Genomic DNA, 24514 nt, shown 5'->3' on the forward strand with positions numbered 1-24514 from the left:
TGGCCCAGAGGGCGGCGAAGAGGGCCAAGGCTCAGGTGGTGGTCATCGAGGACGAGCCCACTGCGACGACAGGAGGCGCGCCCGAGACCACCCTGCCGGATCCGGCCATCACTTCGCAGAGCAGCCCTCAGCGCAGCCCCCAGCGTAAGCATACGGTTTACTTTCTGCTTCTGGGTGCGCGTGGTTGCTCTTTTCCTTTGTTGACATCTGATCACTAGTTTGTTTGTGCAGGAGCAGAACAGCTTGATCAGGAGGGCGTGGTGATCTCCTCCGACTCGTCGTCTGCTTCGACTACGCCGCCAAGGGCGGACTCCCCGGCAAGGGAGCATCCTCCGGTAAGGGAGGAGCCTCCGGCAAGGGAGGAGTCTCCGGCAAGGGACGGCGCTAACGATCCGCCGGTGGTGGAGGTCACGACGGCAGATCCTAGCACAGGTAGCCCTTCTTGCCCGAAACTTTCCTTGTAGTCTTCTGTTGATTTCTCTTCTCAAACACTTGTTTGATTTCTCCTTCTTCTTTGGTCGTCAGACCCACCCTCCACGGATCCGATGGAGACCGAGGTGGGCGGCGAGGAAGACGCGCGCGGCAATACTGATGATGCCGCGGCCACCAAAGAAGGAGCCGGTGCTGACGTGCCCGCCAGCGAAGAGGCCGCCAAGACTGCTGCCGAAGAAGCTGGCGGGGGATCTGGCGATCGCACTGACGGCCCTGGGGCCGCAGGAGCGTCAGGCGCTGCACCGACCGCCGACCCCTCCGCCGCTGCCGCAGCGTCAGGCTCCAAGGAGCCCCAGTCCGGCGCCTATCTGAAGGCCGGCGAGGGCATTTTCATCAAGCTCCCCTAGACGTTGAGATCCAGGGCGCCGGTGGAAGGAGAAGCTCTGGATGGGGAGGTACTTGCCTCCGCCGGGTTGTCGATCGTCGACTCGCCGGGAAGCAGCAGCGGCGAGCCTGAGGAGGAGCGGTTGCTACGGAGGCTGCTGGCGCTCTACCGCGCCCGCCAGGTCAAGTTGGAGTCCTGGGAGGCGCTTGTCGCGAGGGCGAGCGTGGACATAGAGAAGCGTGCGTAGGAGCTCCGGGGTCTTCGTCAAGAAACTCTCCGGGCCTTGGCGGAGGAGCGGGAGCAGCTTGCCGAGGAGCGGAAAGCCTTCCTCCTCGAGAAGGCTGAAGCTGAAGAGCAGCAGCGGCTCACTGGCGAGAAGCTGTACGCGCGAGAAGGCGAGCTGACTCAGCGGAAAGTGAACCTCGACAGCCACGAAGAGGAGCTTGCCGCGCGCGAATGGGCACTTGGCGGGACGCTCCAAGAGGCAAAGGATACGGCTGCGGCTGCCGAGGCCGCCAAGAAAGAATTGGAGGCAAAGGTGGCGCAGCTAGAAACTGATCTGAAGGTTGGTGGCGAAGAGCTTGCCGCCCTCAAGCTAGAGCGCGAGAAGGACGCCCTTGCCCACGGTGAGCTGCAGGGCCGACTCGTCGAGAGGGGCAAGGAATTGAGCGCCGCCAAGGATTCCAACGCCGATCTGACGCTGAAGCTGGCCACCTTGACGGAGACGTTGGACAGCGCCAGGAAACGGGAGGCAGACTTGAAGAAGGACATCGAGGCCAACGAGGCGCTGCTAGCGAGGGCCGCCGAAATCCAGAATCTTCTCAGAGATACTGTGGAGCTCTGGACGGAGGGCCTCGTGAACATTGTTGCGGTTATCGAAGAGGAGCTGGTGCAATTGGGGGTGGAAGGCTTCGGGTACTCCTCCGACGAGAACCTCCAACCCAGCGCCAAGCTCACTCTGTTCTTCAAAGGCGTGGCGGCAGCGCTCTAGCAACTCCGGGAACGGATCCCAAAGCAGTTGGCCGACGAGTCACGCTCGATTTGTGCCGGAGTTCTGGAAAAGGTGCTGGTGAAGGTGGCCTTCCGCAATCCGGGCCTCAACCTCACCAACGTCCTCAGGAAGCTGCCGGCGGACGCTGATCTTGACGCACTTAAGGCCCTCGTCGCACCCATTGTCGACAGGGTGAACGAGGTCAAAAGGGTTGACGTTGGTCGCGTAGATTAGGCCGTCTGTTTTCTCCTTTTCTTGTCGCTGCCAGTCATGTCATGGGAACACTTTATTAGAGGCGCGACAAGTTATTTTTGTAATATAACTCTATCTTAGGCAAAAAATTGCTGTGTTACTTCCTTTACTCGACTCTTGGCTTTGTATGGTCCTGCCTTACGCTTTCTAGGGAAACTTGCCGGTGCAGGCTCCCTTGCCGCGAGCGCCGAGTGCGGAACTTCGGCAGCCTGCTGGCAGGGTCGCTACCGACAAGCAACCTTGTCGCCACTAGTTGCAGCTCACTTAAGTTGTTGAGCGGACTCAAAACAAAGTAAGGGCGCTAGCGGCTCACTTAAGTTGCTGAGCGGACTCGAAGCAAAGTAAGGGCGCTAGCAGCTCACTTAAGTTGTTGAGCGGACTCGAAACAAAGTAAGGGCGCAGCTAGCTGCGAATTGGTTCCTCTGCGCACAGGTTTTCCATACAAAGCACGGTCGTTCAAGGAAAATAACTCAAAAACTTAAAAAACTGGCTGCTCAAGCTTTAGCAACTTAGCTTCTTTTTTTTGTCGTCTGCTTCCCGGGAAGGAGAAACCTTCTTGAACCGGGAAGGAGAAACCTTCTTGAACGGCCTGGTCCACACCATTATCTTCTCCTCCCCCCCGGTAAACCTTGTGGGCGAGGGAACCTTTCTTCTTTTGAGAAAGAAACAGAGAAATAAAGTAATGATATGGAGACTTGGGGTCTAGCGCTGCACAAAGTGTCAGATAATATAAGCAAAAAAGGATTATAGCATAAAAAACTGACAAGATGTGCAGGGCACATGAGCTTTACTGGTGCACGGGGTCTGCGCCCGGCTTTGTACAAAGGATTACATGCAACAGCGGCAAGACTTGTACAAAAGGTGGTTGCCGGAAAAGCTTCCGGCAACCGCGCCTTACGGGTAAAACTTACGAAGATGTTCAATGTTCCAGGAGTTGCTCACCGGAATGCCATCTTCGGTCTCAAGGCGGACAGCGCCGGGCCTAGTGACTCATTTCACCCGATAAGGGCCTTCCCACTTCGGCGTCAACTTGTTGGAATTCTTGGCCGACTGAACGCGCCGAAGAACAAGGTCGCCTTCCTCGAGACTCCTGGCATTGACTCTGCGACTATGGTAGCGGCGCAGAGCTTGCTGGTAGTGAGCGGCTCGCACAGCAGCCTGGAGACGGTCTTCCTCAAGGAGCAGCGCGTCATCTTGCCGCAGCTGCTCTTGCTCGAGCTCATCATAAGCGAGCACTCGAGGTGACCCGTATACGAGTTCCGTGGGGAGAACTGCCTCCGCTCCATAGACTAGAGCGAAGGGTGTCTGGCCAGTGGCTCGATTTGGCGTCGTCCTGATCGACCAAAGAACCACCGACAGCTCCTTGATCCAGTTTCTTCCGCACTTGTGCAGCCTGTCGAAAGTTCTGGTCTTGAGGCCTCGCAGCACTTCAGCGTTTGCCCTCTCCGCTTGACCGTTGCTTCTCGGATGAGCAACAAAAGTGAAGCAGACCTTGGCGCCAAGATCTTGGACGTGCTGCATGAAGGTGCGGCTCGTAAATTGCGTGCTGTTGTCGGTGATGATCCTGTTCGGGATCCCGAAATGGCAAACAATCGACCTGAAGAACTTGACTGCTGACTGTGCTGTCACCTTCCTCACTGGTTCCACTTCCGGCCACTTTGTGAACTTGTCGATTGCAACGTACAAGAACTCAAAGCCCCCGACAGCTCGGGGGAAGGGGCCGAGGATGTCGAGCCCCCAGACCGAAAATGGCCAGGATAAAGGGATCGTCTGGAGAGCTTGAGCTGGCTGGTGTATCTGTTTGGAATGGAACTGGCACGCTTCACACTTGGTTACTTGTGCAGTTGCATCCTAGAGGGCTGTCAGCCAGAAGAAGCCTTGTCGGAATGCTTTGCCGACAAGTGCTCTTGCGCCAATGTGGTGACCACATATGCCTCCATGTATCTCTGCCAACAGTTGTTGTCCATCTTCCCGGCGAATGCACTTCAATTTCACACCGTTGAGTCTTATTCTGTACAGTGTGCTGTCGACAAACTTGTACATACTTGACTGGCGGGCTACTTTTTCAGCTTCTTCTTGCTCTTCGGGAAGCTCTCCTGTCTGAAGGAAACGGACAATGTGCTGCGCCCATGCTGGAGCTTGCGGCTCGACAACAAGGACTAAAGGCATATCTGTTGCTGCGGGAACATCCGCTTCTACGGCAAGAACCTGCGGTTCTACCGGAGCGTGATATTCCCCGGCAAACTTGCCGGAGCAGGACTTGCCGGGAGCGTTTGCTTCGACGGAACAAACCATAAGGTTTGTCGGAGCAGACTGCCCCTCAGCAACCTTGGTGTTGATCTTGGGGACTTTCTTGGCGGCGGCTTCGGGGAGCTCTGCCGGAAAGTAGTCACCAGAAACCAACTTCCTCTTCTTATTTTGTCCAGTTGATGGTGTCACGGATGGTTGAGTTAGCTTGAGCACAAAGATCCCTGGTTCCACAGGCAACTTTAGTGCAGCGCATTTCGACAGGCCATCAGCAATGTCATTCTGAACTCTTGGGATATGCTCCATTTGTAGGCCGTCAAAGCGTTCTTCTAGCTTCCTCACTTCATGAACATATGCTTCCATCAACGGACTCTGGTAGTTCTTGTTCACTTGGCGGACGACAAGCTGTGAGTCACCCCTGATAATGAGCTTCTTGATCCCAAGGTCGGCTGCGATTCTGAGACCGGCAAGCAATCCTTCATACTCTGCAGTATTGTTGGTTGCTCGCTCTTTGGGAAAGTGCATCTGGACTACGTACTTGAGGTGCTCTCCGATGGGTGCGATAAGCAACACGCCAGCACCGGCACCTTGCAGCGAGAAGGCACCATCAAAGTACATCAGCCACTCTTTGCTTGACTCCTTAACGGGGATGCTCGTCTCTGGAATTTCTTCATCTGGAGTTGGCGTCCACTCTGCTATGAACTCTGCCAATGCCCTGCTTTGGATTGTTGCAGTGCTCTCAAACTTGAGGCCAAAGCTTGACAGTTCCAAGGCCCACTCGACAATCCTGCCTGTTGCTTCTGGATTCTGCAGTATCCTCTTCAGCGGAAAGCGAGTGACGACTGTGATCTCGTGTGCCTGGAAGTAATGGCGCAGCTTTCTCGAGGCCATGAGAAGGCCGAAAAGCAATTTTTGCACACCAGAGTACCTCGACCTAGCCCCCTGGAGAAGGGAGCTGACAAAGTAAACTGGGCGTTGCACCATCTTCTTCTGCACGTCCTTGCACGTCTGCGCAGATCCATCTTTGTCGGGACCAGAGCTTGCCGGACCAGAACTTGCCGGAGAAACCCCCTGCTTGTCGCCGGATTCACTTGCCGCGGTTGCTGGCTCATCGTCTGCCTCTCTCTCCGCTACTAACGCAGCACTAACCACTTGATTGGTTGCCGCTAGGTAAAGCAGCAACTTCTCTTGTGGCTTCGGTGCGACAAGTATTGGAGTGGAGGACAGGTATCTCTTCAAGTCCTGCAGCGCAGCCTCCGCTTCCGGAGTCCATTTCATTGGACCTGCCTTTTTTAACATTTTGAAAAACGGCAGGGCGCGCTCAGCAGACTTAGAGATAAACCTGCTGAGAGCAGCCACGCAACCGGCAAGCCTTCGCACATCCTTGACGTGCTTCGGTGCTTCAATCTGCTCGATGGCCTTAATCTTGTCGGGGTTGGATTCAATTCCCCGCTGAGACACAAAGAACCCGAGAAGCTTGCCGGAAGGGACTCCAAACATGCACTTCTCGGGGTTGAGCTTGAGGTTGATCTTGCGCAGATTTGCAAAAGTTTCTTCTAAATCTTGGATCAGGGTAGCCTTGTCCTTGCTCTTGACCACTATATCATCCATGTAGGCTTCCACATTTCTTTGTATCTGTGTCTCAAAAGCGACATGAACTACCCTTGCAAATGTGGAACCAGCATTCTTCAACCCAAAGGGCATCCGTACAAAACAGTATGTGCCACAAGGGGTGATAAATGCGGTTTTCTCCTCATCCTCTTCTGCCATGAAGATTTGATGGTATCCTGAATACGCATCAAGAAATGAAAGCAAATCACATCCAGCTGTGGAGTCAACAATCTGGTCAATGCGCGGAAAGGGAAATGGATCTTTGGGACAAGCTTTATTGATATCAGTGAAGTCTATACAAAGCCTCCATTTCCCGTTCGCTTTGCGCACGACTACAGGATTGGCCAACCACGTGGGATGGAGCACTCCTCTGACAAGGCCTGCTGCTTCCAATTTCCTGATCTCTTCTGCAATGAACTCTTGGCGCTCCACTGCCTGCTTCCTGACTCTCTGCTTGACGGGCCGCGCACGAGGACAGACGGCAAGGTGGTGCTCGATTACTTTCCTGGGAACACCGGGGATATCTGACGGTTGCCATGCAAACACGTCGACATTCGCCCGCAGGAAAGCAATGAGCGCGCTTTCCTATTTGGGGTCAAGCGTGGCACTGATGGTGAAGGTACCATCAGTGCCGTCCTCCTTGGCGGGCAACTTCTTGGTCTCGGGTGGAGCCGCCATCGTCTTCTTGCACTTGCCGGTGGAGCTCGATGGTGCGTCCTCGACGGTAGCGCAGCACTCCGAAGAGGTGCGCTTGCCGGAGTGGGCATCAGAGCTCTTGCCGGACTTGGCCTTCTTCTTCCCCCCGGGAGCTTCAGCGGCAAGCGTGTGGTGATCAACTGCGGCTGCTGCTTCCCGGTAGATCTTGTCGGCGCAGATAAGGGCATCCTTCTTGTCGCCGGGGACAGAGATGACACTTATCGGGCCTGGCATTTTGAGCACGTTGTATGCATAGTGAGAGGCTGCCATAAACTTGGCGAGCGCTGGACGACCAAGGATCCCATTGTAGGGCAATGGAAAATCGGCAACATCAAATGTGACCCTCTCAGTTCTGAAATTCAACTCGCTGCCAAATGTGACCGGCAGCGTGATCTTCCCTTTCGGCTTGCTCCTTCCCGGGTTGATTCCTTGGAATGTGCCGGTCTCTTCGAGCTCGCTGTCAGGGATCTGGAGTTTGTGAAGGACCGCAGAGGAGATGAGGTTCAAGCCGGCCCCGCCGTCAACTAGCATCTTTGTGACCTTGAGGTTGCGGATGGTTGGTGAAACCAACATCGGCAAGCACCCGACCGCAGTTACGCGATCAGGGTGATCCCCAATGTCGAAGATGATAGGCGTGCTGGACCATTTCAGGGGCTTGCGTGACTCTATGGATGGCTCCGCTGCATTTACTTCCCGCATCCACTGCTTGAGCTGGCGGTGCGATGTATGCAGAGAGGCGCCACCGTCAACGCACAGGACCTCTGTGGCTTTCTGAAATTCCTGCTCATCGGCCTCATCATCATCCACGTCTTCGTCATCGTCGTCATCTTCATCCTTGTCGCGGCCGCGGGGAGGTCTGTCTCCTAGCCGCTGTTTGGCCTTGCCGCGGCGTCCTCCCCAGCCGGGGCGTTTCTTGCCGGATCCACCAGTTCCTTCCTGGGCCTTCTCTTTGTCGCGTCGCTCGTATTCAGCTTTCTGCTGCTCAGCAAGCTGTTCGACCTTCTTGCAGTTCTGGAGATCGTGACCCTTGGTGCGGTGAATCTTGCAATACTGCCTGCTGGAGCTGTCCTGCTTGTCGGCGGCCGCCACAGGATGGGCCTCCTTGTCGGAGCCACCAGCCTTAGCTCCCTTGGCGCCACCTCCGTTGCCGGTCTGCTCGACAGCTAGCACTTCCTTACCCTTATTCCTTCTATTGTTCCGCCGCCGGCCTTTCCTTGCCGGGGCGGCATCCTCACTGTCAGATCCTCCTGCTCCTGCACTCTCTCCGGGGAGCCTCCTCCCCTGTTCAGCGCGTGCACACTTGTCAGCCAGGGCGTAAAGCTCGCTGACGTCTCTGATCTTACACATCGCCATCTCCTCCCTCATCCTTCGGTTTCGCACGTTCTGATGGAACGCGCTGATGATCGCGGCGGGGTGGACGTCTGGGATGTTGTGCTGTACACGGCTGAATCTCTGAATGTACTTGCGCAATGGCTCTCCTTCCTTCTGGGCGAGCAGATGAAGATCACTCTCTTGGCCATGTGGCTTGTGGCCGCCTGTAAAGGCGCCGACAAACTGATGGCACAAATCAGCCCAGGAGGATATGGAGTTGTCCGGCAAGTGCATGAGCCAGGATCTGACATTGGGCTTGAGCACCAGCGGGAAGTAGTTGGCAAGGATCTTGTCATCTCGCCCCCCGGCAGCCTGCACCGCAATGGTGTAGATGCTGAGGAACTCCGACGGATGCGTCTTGCCGTCGTACTTCTCCGGCACGTCTGGCTTGAAATTCTTTGTGCTGGGCCACTGGACTTGCCGCAGCTCACGGGTGAACGCAGGACAACCTACCGCGTACGGCAGATCGCCTGGTTCCCCTGGCGCATGCATGTCAACGGAGAGCCCAGCACGCTTGTCGGAGACGTCGCGCTTCTCTTCGGCGCTCGATGCGGGTTCGAGCGTCTTCTTGTTGTCGTTCATGGAGAACTTGGCGCTGGTCGCGACGACCTCGTGGGTCCGACGACGCGGTGGAGCCGCTGTTGGGGTGGACCCGGCGAGTCGGCGATTTTGGCCTTCGTAGTGGAGAGTGCATGGAAGTCGCACCTCCCTCAGTCTTGTTGCCATCGGCTCGCGTCCGGCTGTCCTGCCGCGGCAGCGAGGTGCTTGGTCGCCGCGCAGTGTCGCCGTTGGCGAAGCCGATGAGGCTCTGGATAGTGGCCCTCCATTCGTCGGTCTTGTCCGCCGTCGGAGGATAGTCCAGGAGCAGCTGGGCCCGCGCCAAGGCTTCTGCTGGGGTGGTGGGCGGCGGAGGTGAACGGTGCGAGGAGAGGGGCGTGCTCGGACTCCTAACCAAGTTAGAAGGAGCAGCGTCCCGTCCCGGCGACCGCACCTTGCTGGGGCCAGCATGCTGGCGTGCATGCTGGTCTTGAACGCCACGCGAACCACCAGCTTGATCTTGGGTCAGCGGACGTATGGCGCTGCGAACGCTATGACGCTGCTGGTCCCGCGCCTCCTGAGAGGGGCGCGGTGCTCGCATGGACGCCGAGGTCTGTGCCGCCTTGTCCTTGGACTTGGCAGCGCTGTGGGCACCCTCGTTGACGCCCATTCCTCCGCCGGCGTCCACTCCACCACCCGTTTGCTCTGGAGGCGGTGGAAGCGACGCAGACAGAACAGCTGCCTCCGAATCCTTCTTCTTCGGTGGCATGTCGATGAAGACAATGAAGATTTAGCTTGCGTGCACGCCGGATCGGGTTCGCACAATCTCGACGCCCCCTACCTGGCGCGCCAGAGATGTCGGGGGGTGCTGATTCCACCAACACCTATGGGGACAGGACCCCTTTCGGTTCGGTGGGAGGCGGAGAGCGCACAAAGAGCGGATCGAGGCAGTGCACGCGGGCGATTTTACCCAGCTTCGGGCCGCACGGATGCGTAAAACCCTACTGCTGCTTGTTTGTGTATATTGGATTCTTGCTCAGGAGCGATGGACGCTGCTAGACTGAGCGTGAGAGTGTTCCTGGTGTTGAATGAGCCGAACTGGCCGAACCCCCTCTACGTTGCGCCTGGGCCTCCTTTTATACTTTCAAGGGGTCACCGACAGGTGGCAACGTAGACTAGAAGGGTAAAAATGGAAAAGGATGTGGTAGGTGCAGCTACCGCTACTGTGGATACAGTGCACCCTACCTAACTCTGACGGCAGGGGACAAGGGCATTAAATGCCTGTCTGAGTCTCCTAAACAGTGCAAAAGGTGACCGTTAGGAGCGCCACCGTTTGCCACGATGGGCTTCTCTTCATCTCCGCTTGCCACCACGTACCCCTAGCTGCACGGCCTCCTGCCACGTGTGCTTGGGAGAGTCCCAGAGCGACACATTAGCAGGTGTGCTGGAGCGCGGGCACGAAGTGGGGGTTTCCCACGGCAAGCTCCTTGCCGCGGCCGTCGTCTTGTCGCGTCCGGAAGCTTGTCGCTCGCCGGATCTTGCTAGGACGCAGGGCGCGTCGCGGCAAGCTTTCTTGGTATGCCTTGAGTGGCCTTCCCGGCAAGCTCCTCTTGTCGGGGCCTTGTCTGGCCTTCCCGGCAAGCTCCTCTTGCTGGGGCCTTGGTTGGCCCTCCCGGCAAGCTCCTCTTGCCGGGGCCTTGGTTTGAGTACTTTGTTCTTGAATGGTCTTCAAGGGAACCACGGAGGGTCTTGGCGGTCACCCGGCAAGCCTTGCCGCGGGGTGCTGCGACTTCCCGTGCACAAGTTAGGGGTACTAGGGTACCCCTACTCTAGTACACCGACAACGGCCCCCTCCGGTAGGGTGCCAGAGAGGGCCTGGATTGGTTTTCGGTGGCTACGGAGGCTTCTGGCGGTGGAACTCCTGATCTAGGTTAATTTTCCGAGGTTTCTATATTTATAGGAATTTTTGGCGTCGGTCTCACGTCAAGGAGGTGCCCGAGGCGTCCACGAGGCAGGACCACATGCCTGGGTGGTGGGCGCGCCCCCCACCCTCGTGGACGCCCCGGGACTCTCCTGGCCCAACTCTTTTACTCCGGGGTCTTCTTTTGGTCCATAAAAAATCGTCAAAAATTGGCACATCAATTGGACTCCGTTTGATATTCCTTTTCTGTAAAAATCAAAAACTAGGAAAAAACAGAAACTGGCACCGGGCACTAGGTTAATAGGTTAGTCCCAAAAATCATATAAAATAGCATAAATGCATGTAAAACATCCAAGGTTGATAATATAATAGAATGAATACTTCATAAATTATAGATACGTTGAAGACGTATCAGCATCCCTAAGCTTAATTCCTGCTCGTCCTCGAGTAGGTAAATGATAAAAGAAATAATTTATGAAGTGTGAATGCTAGCAAGTGCATAAGTTTCATCAATGATAGTTTCAATCACTTTTTATAACATCATTATATATCATAACAGTAGCTCATCTTCATAAAACTTTTCATGATCAAGTAACAAGCTATTCACATGTTAAAGTATAGATCATAAACTTTCTTGAAACTAACAAACTATATTCTCAGTCATCAAACAATTGCAATTCATCTTATTTTCAGGAAGGGTCTATGTCAGAGCTTCGGTTTAGCAAACTCCACATACTCAACTTATCATTTAATCTTTCACAATTGCTAATACTCACGTGATATTTATGGGTTCAAAGTATTAATCGGACACAGAGAAAGATAGGGGCTTATAGAATCGCCTCCCAACCTTTTACCTCAAGGGTAATGTCAACAATAATAGTTCATGATAACTTACATCCAATTGGATATATATATCAGGATCTTTCCAAGACAATGTGCTTGCCAAAGGATAAAATGTAAAAAGGAAAGGCAAAGATCACCATGACTCTTGCATAAGGTAGAAGATAAAAGTAAAAGATAGGCCCTTCGCAGAGGGAAGCAAAGGTTGTCATGCGCTTTCATGGTTGGATGCACAAAATCTTAATGAAAAAGAACGCCACTTTATATTTCCACTTGTGATATGGACCTTTATTATGCAGTTCGTCGCTTTTATTTCTTCCACATCACAAGATCGTATAAAGCTTATTTTCTCCACATTAATAGATCATACATATTTAGAGGGCAATTTTTATTGCATGCACTGATGACAACTTACTTGAAGGATCTTACTCAATCCATAGGTAGGTATGGTGGACTCTCATGGCAAAACTGGTTTAAGGAATGTTTGGAAGCACAAGTAGTATCTCTACTTGGTGCAAATAATTTGGCTAGCATGAAGGGGAAAAGCAAGCTCAACATGTTCGATGATCCAAGACAATATACTTTATTTCGGATATAAGAAAACATAACCCATTATGTTGTCTTCCTTGTCCGACATCAACCTTTTAGCATGTCATATTTTAATGAGTGCTCACAATTACAAAAGATGTCCAAGATAGTATATTTATATGTAAAATCTCTCTTCCTTCAATATTCTTTCATGAATTGTTCAAGTGACCAATTCTATGTTTGCTAACTTTCAATAAGTTTACTAACTATACTTATTCTATGTGAAGTCATTACTCCCCATGGTATAAGCATATGAAACATATATAAATTGAGATTTATGATATTCAATTCGTTCAACCATTTACTCATAGGATATATGTGAAGCACGTGAGTAATGACAAACTACTCCAAAAAGATATGAGTGAAGGACACTGAGTAGTCAAATAATTAACTAGCCATGGGAGGATTCTTTTTCATTTAAGATTTAAGATCAAATGATTTTATTCAAACAGCAAGTAAAATTGAAATACGCTCCAAGCAAAACACATATCATGTGAGGAATAAAAATATAGCTCCGAGTAAGGTATACCGATAGTTTTGAAGACGAAAGAGGGGATGCCTTCCGGGGCATCCCCAAGATTAGGCGCTTGAGTCTTCCTTTAATATTACCTTGGTGTGCCTTGGGCATCCCCAAGCTTAGGGTATTTCCACTCCATATTGTCCACATATCGATATCTCACCCAAAGCTTGAAAGCTTCAATCACACAAAACTTAACGGAACTTCGTGAGATAGGTTAGTATGATAAAGAGTAAACCATTCACCTTGGTACTGTCAAAGACAAAGATCGTAATTGTTCTCACACAATGCCTACTGTACCATATCATTTCTATAATTTATATTGAGGAATATAAGTCATAGAAACTAGAAAACAAGCAAACTATGCAATGAAAACAGAATCTGTCGGAAACAGAACAGTCTGTAATGATCTGAACACTAACCATACTTCTGCTACTCAAAAAATTATGAAATAAATTGGTGGACGTGAGGAATTTTTCTATTAATCTTCTACAAAAATAATCATCACCAAAGCACTCTTCTATAAAAAATGGCAGCTAATCTCGTGAGCGCAAAGTTTCTGTTTTTTACAGCAAGATCACATTAACTTTCACCCAAGTCTTCCCAAAGGTCTTACTTGGCACATTATTGAAACAAAAGCTATAAAACATTATTAATACAGTATCTTAATCATGTAAACAGACAAAAACAGTAAGGGTAAATATTGGATCGTCTCCCAACAAGCGCTTTTCTTTAATGCCTTTTAGCAAGGCATGATGATTTCAATGATGCTCACATGAAAGATAAGACTTGAACATAAAGAGAGCATCATGAAGAATATGACTAGCACATTTAAACCTAACCCACTTCCTATGCCTAGGGATTTTGTGAGCACACAATTTATGGGAACAAGAATCAACTAGCATAGGAAGGAAAAACAAGTATAACTTCAAAACTTTAAGCACATAGAGAGAAAACTTGATATTATTGCACTCCTACAAGCAATTATTCCCCCCTCATAATAATTTTCAGTAGCATCATGAATGATTTCAACAATATAACCATCACATAAAGCATTCTTTTCATGATCTATAAGCATAGAAATTTTTCTACTCTCCACATAAGCAAAATTCTTCTCATTCGGAATAGCGGGATCACTAGTTCCTAGAGTCGACACTCTTCCAAACCAACTTTAGATGATAGTATTATTCATACTCCAAAAGATATAAGTGAAGTTCACGGAGCTTTCTACAATTAATATAAACTAACCAATGTCCAAGCTCAAAATGTATAAGTGAAGCACAGGAAGCATTCTATAAAACCATACTCAAAAGATTTAAGTGAAGCACAAAGAGCAATTCTATAAGATCATACTTAAAAGATATAAGTGAAGCACATGAAGCATTCTGTAAATCAATGAAGGGCTATCTCATACTAGCATGGTTCATAAAGGAAGAACAAAAAAACAAAGGACACAAATCATGTGAATGAAACAAAAACCGAGGTATACCGATAATTGTTGAAGAAGAAAGATGGGATGCCAACCGGGGCATCCCCAAGCTTAGATGCTTGAGTATCCTTAGAATATTTACTTGGGTGCCTTGGGCATCCCCAAGCTTTAGCTCTTGCCTCTCTTTATTCTTCTCACATCGGTAACTCCTCATTCTTTGAACACTTCATCCACAAAAAACTTAACAAAAACTTTGTGAGATCCGTTAGTATAATAAAGCAAATCACTACCTTTAGGTACTGTTGCAAACTCATTACAATTTCATATTAGAACTATATATATTGTATTCCAACTTCACCATGGTTCATACCCCCCGATACTACCCATAGATTCATCAAAATAAGCAAACAACACACGAAAAACAGAATCTGTCTAAAACAGGACAGTCTGTAGTAATCTGAAGGTTTAGTAAACTTCTGTATCTCCAACAATTATTAAATAAATTTAAAAAATTAAACAATTTATACATAAGTAATGTGCAAAAAGTTTCAGACCCATTTGACTTTCCAGTAAAAAATGTAAAATCACGCGGTACATCCAAAGTTTCTGTTTTTGTTCTGCACATAGTAAACAAGCAATCTAATCATCCTAAAACCAAAGATTGTCACATTATTTTTATAATACAATGGATATATATAAGGGTATAATTATTTATAGAGAAACTTCCATGAAAAATTCTACATTGTTTACGTGAGCATGAACACGAGCGCTCAAGGTCGACCCTCACTTCTTCAATGCATAACTTTCCAATCACTTCTCTTTTTGAAAAACGTTTTAGGCATGAGAGGCAAGTATTTTTTTTGGTATTTTCATTCTTTTAAATCTTTTTGTATGTTTCACCCAGAACTAAACAAAAACAAAAAGGAAAAACAAAATCTACTTAGCGAAGAAGGAAACAAACACACACGAGAATATCAACCCCACGCTATTGCTCCCCGGCAACGGCGCCAGAAAAGAGTTTGATAATCCCCAAGTGCAAGGAATCATCATAGCAATTTCCAAAGGTGGAAGTGATAAGTATGGAGTGTCGAACCCACAAGGAGCTAAAGGTAAGATCAATATTCTCTCAAGCCCTATCTGCCACTGATACGACTCTACGTACACCGAACGTTTGCTTCCAACTAGCAACGAGTAATAAAACTAGGTTGTAGGTATGAAGAGGATAACTTTGTATGATATCGGAGAGCTAAAATATAAAAGTAGGTGTTGTTATCATGAAGTTAGAATATATTACTAAATATTATAAATAGCGAGTGTGGAATAATGGTGGATTGGTGTGCGGAATTGTCCTACGAAATCGTTAACAAGACCGGTAATCACTATTGCAGTTTCATATGAGGGAGAGGCATAAGCTAACATACTTTCTATACTTGGATCATATGCACTTATGATTGGAACACTAGCAAGCATCCGCAACTACTAAAGATCATTAAGGTAAAACCCAACCATAGCATTAAAGTATCAAGTCCTCTTTATTCCCATATGCAACAATCCCCTTACTCGGGTTTGTGTTTTAGTCACTCACCAACCCACTATAAGCGAATCATGAACGTATTGCAACACCCTACAGCGGGAACCCCTCACGCTTGCGTGACACGGAGGGCACCATAGGACAGCATCAAAGTAAAACATACAACTCATACCAATCTAGATCACCAATCAACCCAAAGACAAAAGATATCTACTCAAAACATCATAGGATAGCAACACATCATTGGATCATAATATGTGGCATAAAGCACCATGTTCAAGTAGGGATTACAGTGGGGTGCGGGAGAGTGGACCGCGTAAAAGGGATGAGGGTGATGATGATGATGGTGATGTTGATGAAGACGATCACCGCGGCGATGATTCCCCTCCTGATGACACTTCGGTGCCACCGAGAGAGAGGAGGAGAGGTTCTCCCCCTTGTGCTTCCTCCTCCATGGCTTCCCCCTAGATGGGGAGAGGTTCTCCCTCTGGTACTTCGCCTTCATGGTGATGATGGCCCCTCCGGGATCCTCCTCCATGCCCTCCGGTGATGACGGCCCCCACCAGTAGGGCGCCAGAGAGGGTCTAGATTGGTTTTCGGTGGCTACGGAGGCTTCTGGCGGCGGAACTCCCGATCTAGGTTAATTTTCCGAGGTTTCTGTATTTATAGGAATTTTTGGCATCGGTCTCACGTCAAGAAGGTGCCCGAGGCGTCCACGAGGCAGGACCACACGCCTGGGGGGTGGGCGCGCCCGCACCCTCGTGGATGCCCTGGGACTCTCCTGGCCCAACTCTTTTACTCCGGGGTCTTCTTTTGGTCCATAAATAATCGTCAAAAATGGCACGTCAATTGGACTCCATTTGATATTCCTTTTCTGTAAAACTCAAAACAAGGAAAAAACAGAAACTCGCACTGGGCACTAGGTTAATAGGTTAGTCCCAAAAATCATATAAAATAGCATATAAATGCATATTAAATATCCAAGGTTGATAATATAATAGCTTGAATACTTCATAAATTATAGATACGTTGGAGACGTATCAATATCCAGTAAGAGGTTCAGGTTCGAAGTTTTACCCTTAGCAAGAACCCAAGTCATTCGAGAATATTGCTTAGGAGTCCAATAGGTTCCATCAACATTGAGTTTCCTTTCGAAACCCAAACCTTCCTTTCGAGGGTTTTTGTGCAGTATGAAATTTTTGAGCACATCACAAAGAGTTTGATGCCCTTTTAGGCTCTTTAGGATTCCTGACTCGAGCAAGTTTTTTAACCTGCAATTTTCATCAGAGAGAGCAACAAAGTCCTCAAAGGAGGGGTTAGAAATATCATTCGTAGTTATTGCAACATTCTTAGTGACAACATTAGAAGTTTCAGCATTCGAATCAACATTAGTACGTTCTAGGAATTTTAAGAAAGGGGGCATAGAATCGTTAGGACGTCAAACAGATTACTCGGCGAAGAGAGAAGATTTTTCTTTCGCAAGTTCGTTATGAGATTCTTTCAGAGACTCGAGTTCTTAATTCCTGTTAAGGAGTTCATTAGATAAACTCTCGAAGTTGACTAAAAGAGAATCATATTTTTTGGAAAGATCATCAATAGTTGAGGAAAAACCGTCATGCTCTTCCATCAACTTTTGATTCTTCTCCATCTCTTCGACCAGTAATTGATAACCCACAAGTATAGGGGATCGCAACAGTTTTCGAGGGTAGAGTATTCGACCCAAATTTATAGATTTGACACAAGGGGAGCCAAAGAATATTTGAATGTATTAGCAGCTGAGTTGTCAATTCAACCACACCTGGAGATTAATTATCTACAACAACGTGATCAGTAGCAAAGTAATATGATAGTTTTGATAATAGTGACAACAGTAACAGTAACGGTAATAGTGATAGCAGTAGTTTTGTAGCAAGTGCAATAGTGATGATAGCAGCAGTAACTTAGCAAGAATAATATAAGAAAAAATCGCAGGCATTTGACCGGTGACTTGTTGGATGATATTCACCAGGAGACAGTTATAACCTAGGGTGATACAGCACTAGCTCCAGTTCATCAATATAATGTAGGCATGTATTCCATAAATAGTCATACGTGCTTATGGAAAGAACTTGCATGACATCTTTTGTCCTACCCTCCCGTGGCAGCGGGGTCCTATTGGAAACTAAGGGATATTAAGGCCTCCTTTTAATAGAGAACTGGAACAAAGAATTAACACACGGCGAATACATGAACTCCTCAAACTACGGTCATCACCGGGAGTGGTCCCGACTATTGTCACTCCGGGGTTGCCGGATCATAACACGTAGTAGGTGACTATAACTTGCAAGGTCGGATCTAGAACATGGATATAATGGTGATAACATAAACGGTTCAGATCTAAAATCATGGCACCCAGTCCCAAAGTGACAAGCATTAAGCATGGCAAAGTCATAGCAACATCAATCTTAGAACATAGTGGATACTAGGGATCATGCCCTAAAAAAACTAACTCGATTACATGATGAATCTCATCCAACTCCTCATCGACTAGCGAGCCTATGAAGGAATTACTCACTTCCGATGGGGAGCATCATGGAATTGGCAGTGGAGAAGGGTTGGTGATGACAAAGAACGAAGATCCCCCTCTCCGGAGCCCCAAACGGACTCTAGATCTGGCCTCCCGATGAAGAACACGAGGTCACGGCGGCTCCGTCTCGTGGATCGTAATTCTTTCTCCCTGATTTTTTTCTGGAAAAATAGGATTTTATTGCGACGGTTTCAGGGTCTGTGGGGCCACCAGGTGTGGACAACCCACCTGGGCGCGCCAGGAGGATGGGCACCTTGGTGGGTTGTGCCCACCCAGGTGCCCCCCTCCGATAGATCTTGGCTACATAAATTCTTATTTACTGTATAAAAAATCCTCACAAAGTTTCGTTCCATTCCAAGAACTTTTATTTCTACACAAAAACAACACCATGGTAGTTCTGCTGAAAACAACGTCAGTCTAGGGTTAGTTTCATTCAAATTATGCAAATTAGAGTCCAAAACAAGAGGAAAAGCGTTAGTAGAAGTAGATGCGTTGGAGACGTATCAACTCCCCCAAGCTTAAACCTTTGCTTGCCCTCAAGCAATTCAATTGATAAACTGAAAGTGAAAAAGAAAAAAAAAATACAAACTCTTTTGCTCTTGTTTGCATAAATAAGGTTAAACAATACCCAGGTTTTCAGGCAATATTATAACTAACCATGCCGACAATAACTCTTAAAGATTATATTAACTCATATGAATGACATAATCAGCTAGCGAGCAATAATAAGATATCTCAGACAGCAACATGTTGTCAAAACAACCATGATATAATATGACAATAGTGGTATCTCGCAAGCCCTTTCTGAGACTGCAAAACATAAATGCAAAGCACCTCCAAAGTTCAAGCAGTGACTAAACATTGTAATTCATGGTAGAAAAGATCCAGTCATGATGCACCCAACATTAGCAACACACAATGCACAAGTCATGACAGCAGTGCTCTCAGGTTCTAGCGCTTATTTTAGAAGGTGATGACACAACATAAAAGTAAATAGATAGTCCCCTCGTAGAGGGAAGCAGTGATTTGCAGAGGAGCAAAGCTCAAGTTTTAAAACAGTGGTAAATGATATTTTGAGACACGCACCCTTCTCATTTACTTCACGACTATCAGTTATCAATATCTTCCATGCTAAGCATGCTAGTGGTGGTTCCCAAGCGATAAAAGTAAAGGTTTTGACTCCATTGGGAGTTTTTGTTTGATTATTTGTAAGCTTTTCTATTTGCAGTTTGGGACTGGGCATCCCTATTACCGCCCTTTTCTCGTGTGATGGCGAGTGAATAAACACTCAACCTGAGAATAACCTGCTTAGCATGTAAGATACCAACCACCTCCTGTCATTCCATGAACGATCCAGGCACACAAAAAGGATATTTATTAGAAGTTTTTAGAGGTGTCACATGCAAATTTACTTAGGACGGCTGGGTAATGCCGCAAATAGGTAGGTATGGTGGACTCATCTGGAATAACTTTGGGTTCAAGGTTTTTGATGTACAAGAAAAATTCTGATACGTCTCCAACGTATCTATAATATTTGATTGTTCCATGCTATTATATTATCAATCTTGGATGTTTTAAAATCATTTTATAGTCATTTTATATCATTTTTTCGTACTAACCTATTGATATAGTGCCAAGTGTCAGTTGTTGTTTTTTGCATGTTTTTTACATCGTAGATAATCAATACCAAACGGAGTCCAAATGCAACGAAACTTCACGGAGATTTTTTTATGGACTAGAAGACACCTAATGGGCCAAGGGAGCGCCGGGGGGGTGCTCCGAGGGGAGCATAACCCCCAGGGCGCGCCTGGAGGCCCAGGCGCGCCCGGGTGGGTTGTGCCCACCTCAGGTGCCCCCCAAACCGCCTCTTTGCTCTATAAATACCCCAATATTCCAGAAACCCTAGGGGAGTCGACGAAAATCAGTTCCAGCCGCTGCAGAGTCTAGAACCACTAGATCCAATCTAGACACCATCACGGAGGGGTTCACCACTTCCATTGGTGCCTCTCCGATGATGCATGAGTAGTTCTTTGTAGACCTTCGGGTCCGTAGCTAGATGGCTTCCTCTCTCTCGATTGATTCTCAATACAATGGTCTCTTGGTGATCCATATGATGTAACTCTTTTTGTGGTGTGTTTGTTGGGATCGGATGAACTTTGAGTTTATGATCAGATCTATCTTTTTATATCCATGAAAGTTATTTGAGTTTATTTGATCTCTTTTATGCATGATTGCTTATAGCCTCGTATTTGTTCTCCGATATTTGGTTTTGTTTGGCCAACTTGATCTATTTATCTTGCAATGGGAAGAGGTGCTTTGTAGTGGGTTTGATCTTACGGTGCTAGATCCCACTGATAGAAGGGGAACCGACACGTATGTATCATTGCTACTAAGGATAAAATGATGGGGTCTATCTCTACATAGATAGATCTTGTCTATATCATGGCATCATTCTTATTGCATTACCCCGTTTCCCCCATGAACTTAATACACTAGATGCATGTTGGATAGCGGTCGATGTGTGGAGTAATAGTAGTAGATGCAGGAAGGAGTCGGTCTACTAATCTTGGACGTGATGCCTATGTAATGATCATTGCCTGGATATCGTCATGATTATTTGAAGTTCTATCAATTGCCCAACTATAATTTGTTTACCCACCGTTTGCTATTTTTCTCAAGAGAAGCCACTAGTGAAACCTACGGTCCCCGGGTCTCTTTCTCATATTATTTTCCTTTGCGGTCTATTTTATTTGCCTTTTATTTTCAGATCTACTAAACCAAAAATACAAAATTACCTTGTTGTAATTTATTTTATTTGGCGTCTGATCTATCAATATTTACAACTTTCTCACGTCTGTTTGCCAATTTCTGGCGCCATTACCCGAAAGGGATTGACAACCCCTATTACACGTCGGGTTGCGAGTATTTGTTATTTGTGTGCATGTGTTGTTTACGTTGTGTTGCTTGGTTTGCCTACTAGTTCGATAACCTTGGGTTCATATCTGAGGGAAATACCTACCGCCGCTGTGCTGCATCATCCCTTCCTCTTTGGGGAAATACCGACGTAGCTTCAAGCAACATCAAAAGGAATTTTTGGCGCCGTTGCCGGGGAGGATCTTCAACATATACCAGGTTCCTAATCACAAATCTCATCTCCTTGCAATTTACATTATTTGCCATTTGCCTCCTGTTTTCCTCTCCCCCACTTCACAAAAAATTGCCGTTTTATTCGCCCCTCTTTTTTGTTCGCCGTTTTCTTGTCAGATCTATTATTTGCTTGCAACCATGAGTGATTTCGGTATGGCACCAACAGATGATGGCCTAATTCCTAACATTGGATGTACGGGCAGTGTGGATGCTAAAACTTTTATCTTAGGGCAAGGGAACGTTATGGGGAGGGAACATATCCAAGAATTTTTCAATTGTGTGGGAAACCTAAGTCTTGATGATGCTCATATACTTAGGACTATTAGATCTTATGCGGATGCTATTTCAGTGCTAGTTCTAAAACTTGGAAGAAAATTTATTCGTACTCATCGTACTTTGCAGAGATTGTTTTTTGAGCTTCCCATTATAAAGAATCCAAAAGCTAAAAAGTTAGCCACTCTTGTTCTGATGAATGAATTTGACTACATGATACATGAAGCTAGGGAAATCTTTGATTTTTATGGTATGGATCATGAAAAGCCTGTAATAAATGAAATTCTTTACAATAGTGATTATGCGTTAAGACATTTGCATGGGTACAATAAGATATTTGATGAGAATCTCAAAAAGGAAGTCCCAATCCTAGATGTAATTCAACAAGTTTTTAATATTGTTAATCAACACTATTCTTGGACTGTTGCCAGAAATCAACGTGGTTATGACAATGGGCAACTTAATAATGCTAAGGTTTCTATGAATAATATGTTTCGTGTTGTTTCTACAAAACTCCATGATGAAAACACCTCTAAGGGAATTAAGAAGAAGGATGACAAAACTTAGATCCTTGCTTTATGCCTAGCTAAGGGCATAAAACTATAGAGCTTGTTGGGAGGCAAACCAATGAATAAAATTTATTTTTGATTTTTGCTTACTGTTCTTGAGTGTTTGCACAATTATGCTACTGTTATGATTGTGTTTTTATGTTTAATTAGTGTTTTTGCCAAGTAAAGCCTTTAGGATCTTCTTGGGTGATAGTTGTTTGATCTTGCTGAAAAAACAGAAACTTTGCGCTTGCGAAAATAATTTTCAGTTTTTTTACCAGAGAGCTATAAAATACTCATTCCTTTTGTAGTAGATCAATATACAAATTTCCTAGGCTGTCCTATTTTTTCACAGTTTTTGGAGTTACATAAGTATTCGAAACACCCAGATTGCTACAGATTGTTCTATTTTTGACAGATTCTGTTTTCTATGCGTTGTGTGCTTGTTTTGATGGCTCTATGATTTTCTTTGATGAGTTTTTTTTCATATAGAAGTTGGAATACAGTAGATATAATGCAAGAAGAAAATATGAATTGGTTTACTACAGTACTTATAGTAGTGATTTGTTTTCTTATACTAACGGATCTCACAAAGGCTTTTGTTGAGTTTTGTGTGATTGAACTTTTCAAGTTTTGGGTTATCTTATGATGGATGAAGGAATAAGGAGTAAGAAGATCCTTAGCTTGAGTATGCCCCGGCATCCCAAGCTATTATCCAAAAGAGAGCAAGCAACTAAGCTTGGGGATGCCCCCGAGTGGCATCCCCTCTTTCTTCTAACGACCATCGGTATTTTACTCGAAGTTATATTTTTATTTTTCACATACTATGTGTTTTGCTTGGAGCGTCTTGTATGATATGAGTCTTTGCTTGTTTTATTTTGTGTTTTAAGTATGTATTCCTTGCTGGGCGCACCTATTTGAGAGAGCCAAAATTATGTCATGACTTGCTAGAATTGCTCTCTATGCTTCACTTAAATTTTTATGAGCTATGGACTTGCTCTAGTGCTTCACTTATATCTTTTTGAGCATGGTGTGCTTTAGTATTTTTGAAAAAATGCTCTCTTGCTTCACTTAGATTTATTTTAGAGCTAGTAAAATTTTGAAGAAATTCTCTCTTGCTTCACTTAAATTAATTTGAGAGAAAGAAAAATTATGCTCATGATCTTCACATTTTTTTTGAGCTTATCAAAAGCAACACATGAAAATTAGTCCCAAAGTGATAGATATCCAAGAATGATATAATAATAACTTTCATGAAGATCATTGGACAAAATAAACTTGATTATTAGTAATAGTTTTGAGATATGAAGATGTGATATGTGAGTCATATTGATGAGTAATTATGCTTTAGTAAGAATATTGGTGTTAAGGTTTGTGATTCCCTATGCAAGCACGAAAGTCAATAATTATGCGATGAAATTATATCCCACTTGTGGTGCATTATTCGGTGTTAATTATGCTGAATGCTCGCTTGTGAGATTATTCGTTTCTTGGTTGGTCGCTTCTCACTCTTTTACTAGCCTTCATTTTGCACTAAGTATGATCACTACTTGTGCATCCAAAAACCTTTAAACCAGTTTTGCCACATGAGTCCACTATATCTACCTATATGCGGTATTCTTTTGCCGTTCTAAGCAAATTTGTATGTGACATCTCTAATTTTCAAAATAAACTTCTCTTTTGTGTGTTCGTTCCGCTTGCGTAGCGGTGAGGGGTGGCTAATATTTTCCATGCTAGATGTGTTATTCTCACAATGAGTGTTTATTCACTTGTCATTGCACGAGAGTAAGGCAAAGGTATTAGGGATGCCTAGTCCCGAAACGAAAAATGAATTTACTTTATGTTGTCAACTAATAAATTCCTTGGAAAGTGTTGGTATGGAAAGCACCCGTGGATACGGTTAGCCATGGAAAGTGAAGTATGGTGGAAAATGGAATAAACTTTATTTTCTATTTGAGAACCGCCTATGATATATCTAGCATGGAAAGTGTTGGGAACTCTAAGTCATTTTCGTTGGTGGGAAGGACACACCTCCCAAAATGTTTTTATCTCTAAGTTTTTAGCTTTGAGCTCTAGCACCTCTACAAATCCCTACTTCCCTCTGCGAAGGGCCTTTCTTTTACTTTATGGAATTTTTTTTTTGAATTTGAGTCTCCATATTCTACTATAAAAGCACCAACTAGGAGGCACTATGATCATACTTGAGCATTGGGTGTAGTTAATATGCGAGTGTGTTTCATGAATAGATCAATGATTGAGCATCATGGGCTAGGGATAGCTTATTTTAGCGTTGATTTTTTGAAAGACTGCAACGCCCGGGTAATTAAGCTACAGTAAACCCACGCTAATGGTGCCACATCACCTTTGTCACTGTAGTTAATCTCGGGTTAATTCGAAATTATTCAAAATTCAAATTAAATTAATGTCAACAATAAAAGTTTTCAAAAATTAAAACAAAATTGTTCGGGTAGTGCCTAATATTACATAGGTAATTATAGTGAAGAGAACTCCTTTTTAGAAAATGCCTAGGTATTTTAAAATGATTTAAAATGGAAAAAGAATAAAAATAGAAAAACAAAAGACCAAAAGAAAAAAATAGAAGAGAAACCCCCCGGGCTTCGGCCCAGCTGAC

The sequence above is a fragment of the Triticum aestivum genome, chromosome 3A (genome assembly GCF_018294505.1).
Source record: "Triticum aestivum cultivar Chinese Spring chromosome 3A, IWGSC CS RefSeq v2.1, whole genome shotgun sequence".
Lineage (NCBI taxonomy): Eukaryota > Viridiplantae > Streptophyta > Magnoliopsida > Poales > Poaceae > Triticum > Triticum aestivum.